Genomic DNA, 6,927 nt, shown 5'->3' on the forward strand with positions numbered 1-6,927 from the left:
TAGCCTCAAGATCGTGAGAAGACATCTTGCACGTATGAAAAAGAGAACGATTTCAAGAGAATGCTCGACTGAAAAGGTGAGTATTCGCCGGAAATCGTTTTGAAGATGAAGAGAAAAGTGAAAGTGTGGATTACAAAGAACCCTCTCCCCCTTTATATACTAATCGCAATTAATGCGATGAATTTAATGCGGAAGAGAGAGAAATCGCAGGTGCAATGAAACTATGACACGTGGCAAAAAGCAAGCTGGCAACAACTGTTGAAAGGACGCGTACCATTAATTTCGCGGCCACGCGCCCGAAAAATCGCGCCCACGCACCTGAAAAAGCGTCTGGAATGACCAGGTACTGTCACGTCACCATAACTTCCTGCACGTCCTGACACAGTCAGAAGAAACCGTCGCACGACGTTTCAGCAGTTTGGACTGTTCTTATCCTTTCACCAACTCTTCGAATTTCAAAAATTCAAAAAGATTCAAAAGTAAGCGGGAAAATACCCCTTACCTTGGCAACCAAGTAACTGTAAGACAGGTGCGAGTACAGTGTTAAGGCAAAACCCTTCACATACTTAGCACCTGCAGGGAATTGAAGCCAAGAATACATCGGCGACCAAGTAACTATAAGACGGGTGCGGGTACAGTGTTAAGGCAAAACCCTTCACATACTTAGCACCCGCATGGAATTGACGCCGGGAATACCTTGGCAACCAAGTAACTATAAGACGGGTGCGGGTACAGTGTCAAGGCAAAACCCTTCACATACTTAGCACCCGCAGGGAATTGACGCCAGGAATACCTTGGAAGTAAAGTAACCGTAAGACGAGTGCAGGTACAGTGTCAAGGCAAAACCCTTCACATACCTAGCGCTCCGCAGGGAATTGAAACCAAGAAGGATCTTCTGGGCAATGCTTGCGGAAAAGGGAATAACATCCCCGCATAGCGGGAACGTCGAGAACTACATTGTTTGAAGCTCCAGGATGGAATTGGTGGTTTTAACATAATTGATCACTATGTTCAAAACTACCAAAACCTCATGGAGAATCCACACAAGTGGGACTCAACGCTCCTGACTTGCGAGGAGGTTACAGACCTACCCGCATCATACCCAAAGATCAAGCAGGAAAGTCGGGAATTTCTGCAAGTGACATAAGGACTTCCGCGGGAAGAATCCCAATGGAAAACCTTAAAACTAAACCCTTTTCAAAACCCTTTGCTTAAAGTCCAAAAGTTCACCTCACTTTATTAAACATTCATGAGAAGAACATTGGACTGGGGGACTTGAAGATGTAGGTCCCAGCAGAGCCCAGTTGGACCCGCAGGACTCACCTTGAAGAGAGACGTCTGCGCAGAAACCAACTGGATCCGCAGGACCCACCATGCTCAGAGACGTGACGTCCTTACGCGCAGTACGCAAGCTGTTCCCGCAGGAAATGCCTCCAAATGGTGAAGTACTACGCCTGTTCCCGCAGCTGCGGATACAAGCCATCAGGGAAGGCCACCCGCGCAGCAAGGCTACACGCACAAGGCACTTAGCTCTCAATAATTCAGTTGTCACCTGAAGGAATGAGCAAAGCCGGGAACAATCCCGCACAAAGGCGGGAGGGGGAATACTCCCGCCCAAATAAGCCAGTCCGTACGATACGGGAAGATCTTTTGTACTGTACCTGACGAGGTATGGGCAAAAGATCTGACCAGAGATACGACAGCTCATTGACAACAGTATGGCGAGCAGCATGCTCTTGTACTGTATGTCACTATTAGCCGCTGCCTACTCACCAACTCCTGTCATACCACGTGCACAGCCGGCAGTTGGTGGAAAAGGAATAGTACACAGCAGGCCTGGTCACTGTCACCCGCGCAGCAAGGCTACACGCACAAGGCACTTAGCTCTCAATAATTCAGTTGTCACCTGAAGGAATGAGCAAAGCCGGGAACAATCCCGCACAAAGGCGGGAGGGGGAATACTCCCGCCCAAATAAGCCAGTCCGTACGATACGGGAAGATCTTTTGTACTGTACCTGACGAGGTATGGGCAAAAGATCTGACCAGAGATACGACAGCTCATTGACAACAGTATGGCGAGCAGCATGCTCTTGTACTGTATGTCACTATTAGCCGCTGCCTACTCACCAACTCCTGTCATACCACGTGCACAGCCGGCAGTTGGTGGAAAAGGAATAGTACACAGCAGGCCTGGTCACTGTCAGCCGCTGCCTACCCACCAACTACCAGCATGGCACGTGCGTAGGCCACAGTTGGTAGAACAGGAATACTATTCAGCCGGCTATACCTTCTTGGAAACCTACCTTCGGCTATAAATACCCCAAATGGTATGATCATCTCATCTTATCATCTTATCATATACTATCTTGTATCTTACATATTATACCTGATATCTGCTCTAGCAATCTCTTAATATACACTTATATTCAAGAGCAATCTAGTCTGATTCTCACGCCGGAGGGTGGTCACAAGGAGGAACCCCCCCTTCTCAGTGACGAGCTCACGGTGTCTGTTTTGCAGGTTATCAGAAGAACCATCTTTGCCGGGTCTAACCCCTCGTGGGAAACATCTATTTAACCCCCAGATTATCCGTAATCTGCCCGGGGCCGATTAGTGTTTCTTCAGTTGCTGATGCTGCTGACTCAGATCTTTAACAATAATAATAATAATAATAAGGTGATGATTATGAACAAGAACCCTAGATTATGATGATGCAATTACAAAGTAAAGGAAAAGGAAAGGAAAGCAAGACAACTTTTTGGAATATGTCTCTATACTCTGGAATGACGTCACAAGTTTTATGTATTTGTATTTGTATAATGTTATTATTATTGTTATTGTTTATACAAACAGCCAAGCAAAGTGCAATATGTGCTGTGGGCTTGTTATTTATTTATTGTACTCTCTCTCTCTAGAATAAAAATAATATTATATTATTATTAAGCTCAAGACTCAAAATCAGACAAGACATCAAGTAGCAGCTGTTTGAGGGTTTGGGTTAGAGTTTGGGGTTTGTGTTCATCTTATTTACCAAATTGCCGTCTTCATGTTTTTCTCTTCTTGTTTTTTTTTTACCTTTTTTGTTGTATGCAGATTTGGAAATTTTGGAATTAAAATTTTGTAAATGCTAACGTTATAATTATTTGCAATGGTAATTTTTTAACTCAAAAATTAAATGTTTCATAATTGGTAACATATTAGTTGCTGTTGAGTGTTTTGAAATTTTCATTTTCGAATGAAACTGTTCTATTTTTTTTCCTTTTATACTTATTAGTAAAAATATATATACTAAACTTTTAAAATTGTATGCTTTAAAATAAGGTTGATTGTAAAAAAAATAAATATAATGTATAGTTATGCATATGATTATATAGTCAATATTTTAAGATTGATATACTCATATAGTTATGTTATAAAAAAATCGCTGTTATAGTCGTATGTAATAAGCGACAAGTCGGTCATGTATGATGTATCACATGTAATTCGCTTATCAAATGAAAAGCTCGCTTAAATTCACATTATACAAGTCGGTCGTATATAGCATTTAATTCATTTATTAAATGAAAAGCTTGCCTGAATTCACATTATACCAAATTAAACACTACATGCAAAGAGATGATAATGAATAAAGGGTATTTTGTCGATGACGGTGATCTAAACGTATCAAAACTCTTTACGATAACAAGATCAAGCGATGCAGGGCCGTCTCCGAGGATTTAGATACCTCGGTCGAGCCGAAATAAAAAGGCCCCTAGCCTTAACAAGTAAAGAAATATAAGCTAATTTTTTTAAATGACGCTTAACGTTATAACAATAAACATAGAAAACTATATTATTAAAATCAAATACGTAATAACCAACAATTAACCAATGATTCGTGAAACTCTCTTAACATTGGAAAAAAAATAGCTTGGTCAACCGCAGAGGAGCCTAATGGTCAACAATGAACCAATAGTGGTGGTCGGTTGGGTTAGTCATCGTTCAGGTTTTGATTAACATTCACAAAGAATGAAGGAAGCAAAAAAGGAATCTCAATCGACAGCTATTTCTTTTATTTTACATTGGGAGTTTATTTATTTTTTTAGTTTTTAGTTTTACTTTGGGCCTAATAATGTAAACTTGATTAAATGGATTATGAATAAAAAAGAATTTTGGGCCGACAATTATAAGATGGTAAAGAGTAAATCATATTTTACAAGTTTTATATTTTTAAATGTATATATAAAAAATATAGATATAAAATTTTTTTATTGGCTCGGTGTACATCAAAGACGGAAATTGAACCGTCCATGGACCCACATGCCAGTTGTCGTCCACTCGGGCTCCACGCGACAGATAGGACAAATTTCCTGTTGGTGCCTTTATCAGTAGCCTTTGAGCCTTCGGGCTCCACGCGACAGATGGATTAAGTTGAAACTAGTTTCCATTCAGCGGTATCTCATAGTTTGACTGATGCACTGCTGCCTCCAGCAACAGCAAGAGTGGTACCCTGTAAGACATAATTATTTGATTTATGTAATAAACAAGATGAATCTGCACTAATCCGTCATATTTTGTTTTGAATATGTTGAGTAAGCATGAATCTCAAGTCTCGTTTAAGCTACTTCACACAAACTCTACCCAATCTTTAGTCTTGTTAATTTTTTTTTTCTCAAAATATATAAAAAATAAAGAAAAAGGTGTATATAAATTGATTAATAAGTAATAAGAGAGCTGAGCGAGCTGAGCTTGAGCTCTCGTAAATCAAAACGAGTCAAACTCAAGCGTAATCTTTATTTTCTATGAAGTTCTAAAAACAGATTCAGAAGAAAAAAAACTCACTTGAGATTAGGCTCGTCAAGGTTTTTCTTCGACATAAAAAAATAATTAAAATTGCATATAAATCAATTAGTTAATAAATAAAATATGAGTTGAGCTCGAGCTTGAAGGAACAACTCCCGAGCTCGAGCTCTCGTAAGTCAACGAGACAAACTCAAGCATAGTCGAGCTCGAACTTCATACCCCTAGACAATTTCTATGAAATTCTATAGACAGATTCACAAAAATCCATAAATGAGTTCCAATAACAAAATCAAAAGCAATTATCAATGAAAGTCAAGAAACAGACCGACGTTAACAAATATTATAAACAGAAACCAAAAACCTAGCTAGAGTCATAATAAAAAAAATAAGTATATAAATTTATATTATGTTATATATAAAAATCATAACTAAAAAATATATATACAAATATAAGAAAAATAATTAATAAATAATAACGAGTCGAGCCGGATCCGAGCTCTAGCTTGAAAAACTACTCACGAGCTGAGCCTGAGCTCGTTTACGGTATAATATCACAAAAATCAAAACATTAGCCTAAACGCGTTCAAATAACATAATCATCAAACACTCTAGTAACGCCGCCGCCGCCGACGACTAAAGAGTGTCCGGTGTTAGTACGGACGAGTGAGAGGTCGTCCGGATTCCAGAGGTGAGGAGGTAGTGGTGGTGTTGTGCATGTCCGGTGTGAGAGGATTCCAGTGACCGGAGCCATGCCAGCTTCATTGATGGTTATGGTTATGGATCAAACACTGACGAACCACCTTTACAGTTTGGGGTTTTATTTTTTCAACGGCCAACGTATAAACAGGGTTGTCCAAGTCGCTTTAAGTTTTGTAACGTTTATTTACAAAATACAATTACGCTCGTAAACATATTTAATGCAAGGCTAACAATTCGTGTGTTAACAGGTTTGAAGCGGCGCGTGTAACAAAAGTACCAAACATAAATACGACTCGTTTAACTATTTGATATGGCATGTCTATAACACTTTTTAAGTTTCATGTATTAATAAAGAAAAAAGATGAAGTTTCAATTATTTAAGAAAATAAAAAAAAATCACCGACTGCACTTTTTTGATTAACACGTCTTATAGTGTCTTAAACAATTACCCAATTGTTAGCCCTATATTAATGGATCCAACATAAATTTTCATCATGTGCCGTTGAATCCTAAACCTCCATCCTTCTTTTATCTCCATATAATAAAGCAAATCCATAATGTAAATTGTTTAATTTTTCGAGAAGTACACAACATAATGTTCAATTTCACTCTAGAACTCGAAATCAAAACACCCTGAATTGAAAATTTATTATTAAATAGTCATATCCAACGGAAGCATGGATTACACTGTCAGACATGGTTGTTTATAATTACGGCTACCTCATGAATCCGTCAAACACTTTCATAATCAGTCAGATCTGTCGGAAAATTTCAATACGTGTCAACGTTTAGAGTTCAGGTTTAAGTTTTTTTTAATGATTATTTACAAAATATAAAATTTTAAATCGGCTGTAAATAAAGGTGAACAGTTCGGGGTTTTTTAAATCCTTGTTTCGGGTATAACCGAGTATTGGCCATACCTAGGTTAGGTTTGGGTATGGGTCGGGGTATTGTCTCTAAAAATCATACCTTATGCATAAGGTTCGGGTAAGGTATTCTAAAACCGGTATTTGAATATCCTATTTTCGGGGTTTTTTCAGGTATAGATTGAATTTTTTTAAGGGGCTACACTTTTTTAGGGTGTTTTTCGGATAGTTTTCAGTTAATTTCTTGGGTATTTGAAATACCGGTTTTCGGGTTTTACCATTTACCAAGTATAAATCAGGTGTAGGTTTTGATACTGGAATGCATACCCTACGGATATGATCGAATACGGGATCGGTTATAAAAAAAGCCCCATTTTTTTCACCTCTACTTTGCATTATTACATAAGAAGGCGGGCCCAAATAACTACTCCGACGTGGTTTTCACTGTAACTAACCAGAACCGTCTTCTACGTTCTTCAACCACCATCCACCGTCCAACCTCTCTCTACTTGCAACCTCACCACCGCCACGTGTCCATCTCCTATATTATATATCTACCATTATAATAAAACAAAACGGG

This window comes from Bidens hawaiensis, unplaced genomic scaffold (assembly GCF_021521415.1).
Source record: "Bidens hawaiensis isolate Kalapana, Puna unplaced genomic scaffold, B.hawaiensis_p1.1 tig00043404_1, whole genome shotgun sequence".
Taxonomy (NCBI): Eukaryota; Viridiplantae; Streptophyta; class Magnoliopsida; order Asterales; family Asteraceae; genus Bidens; species Bidens hawaiensis.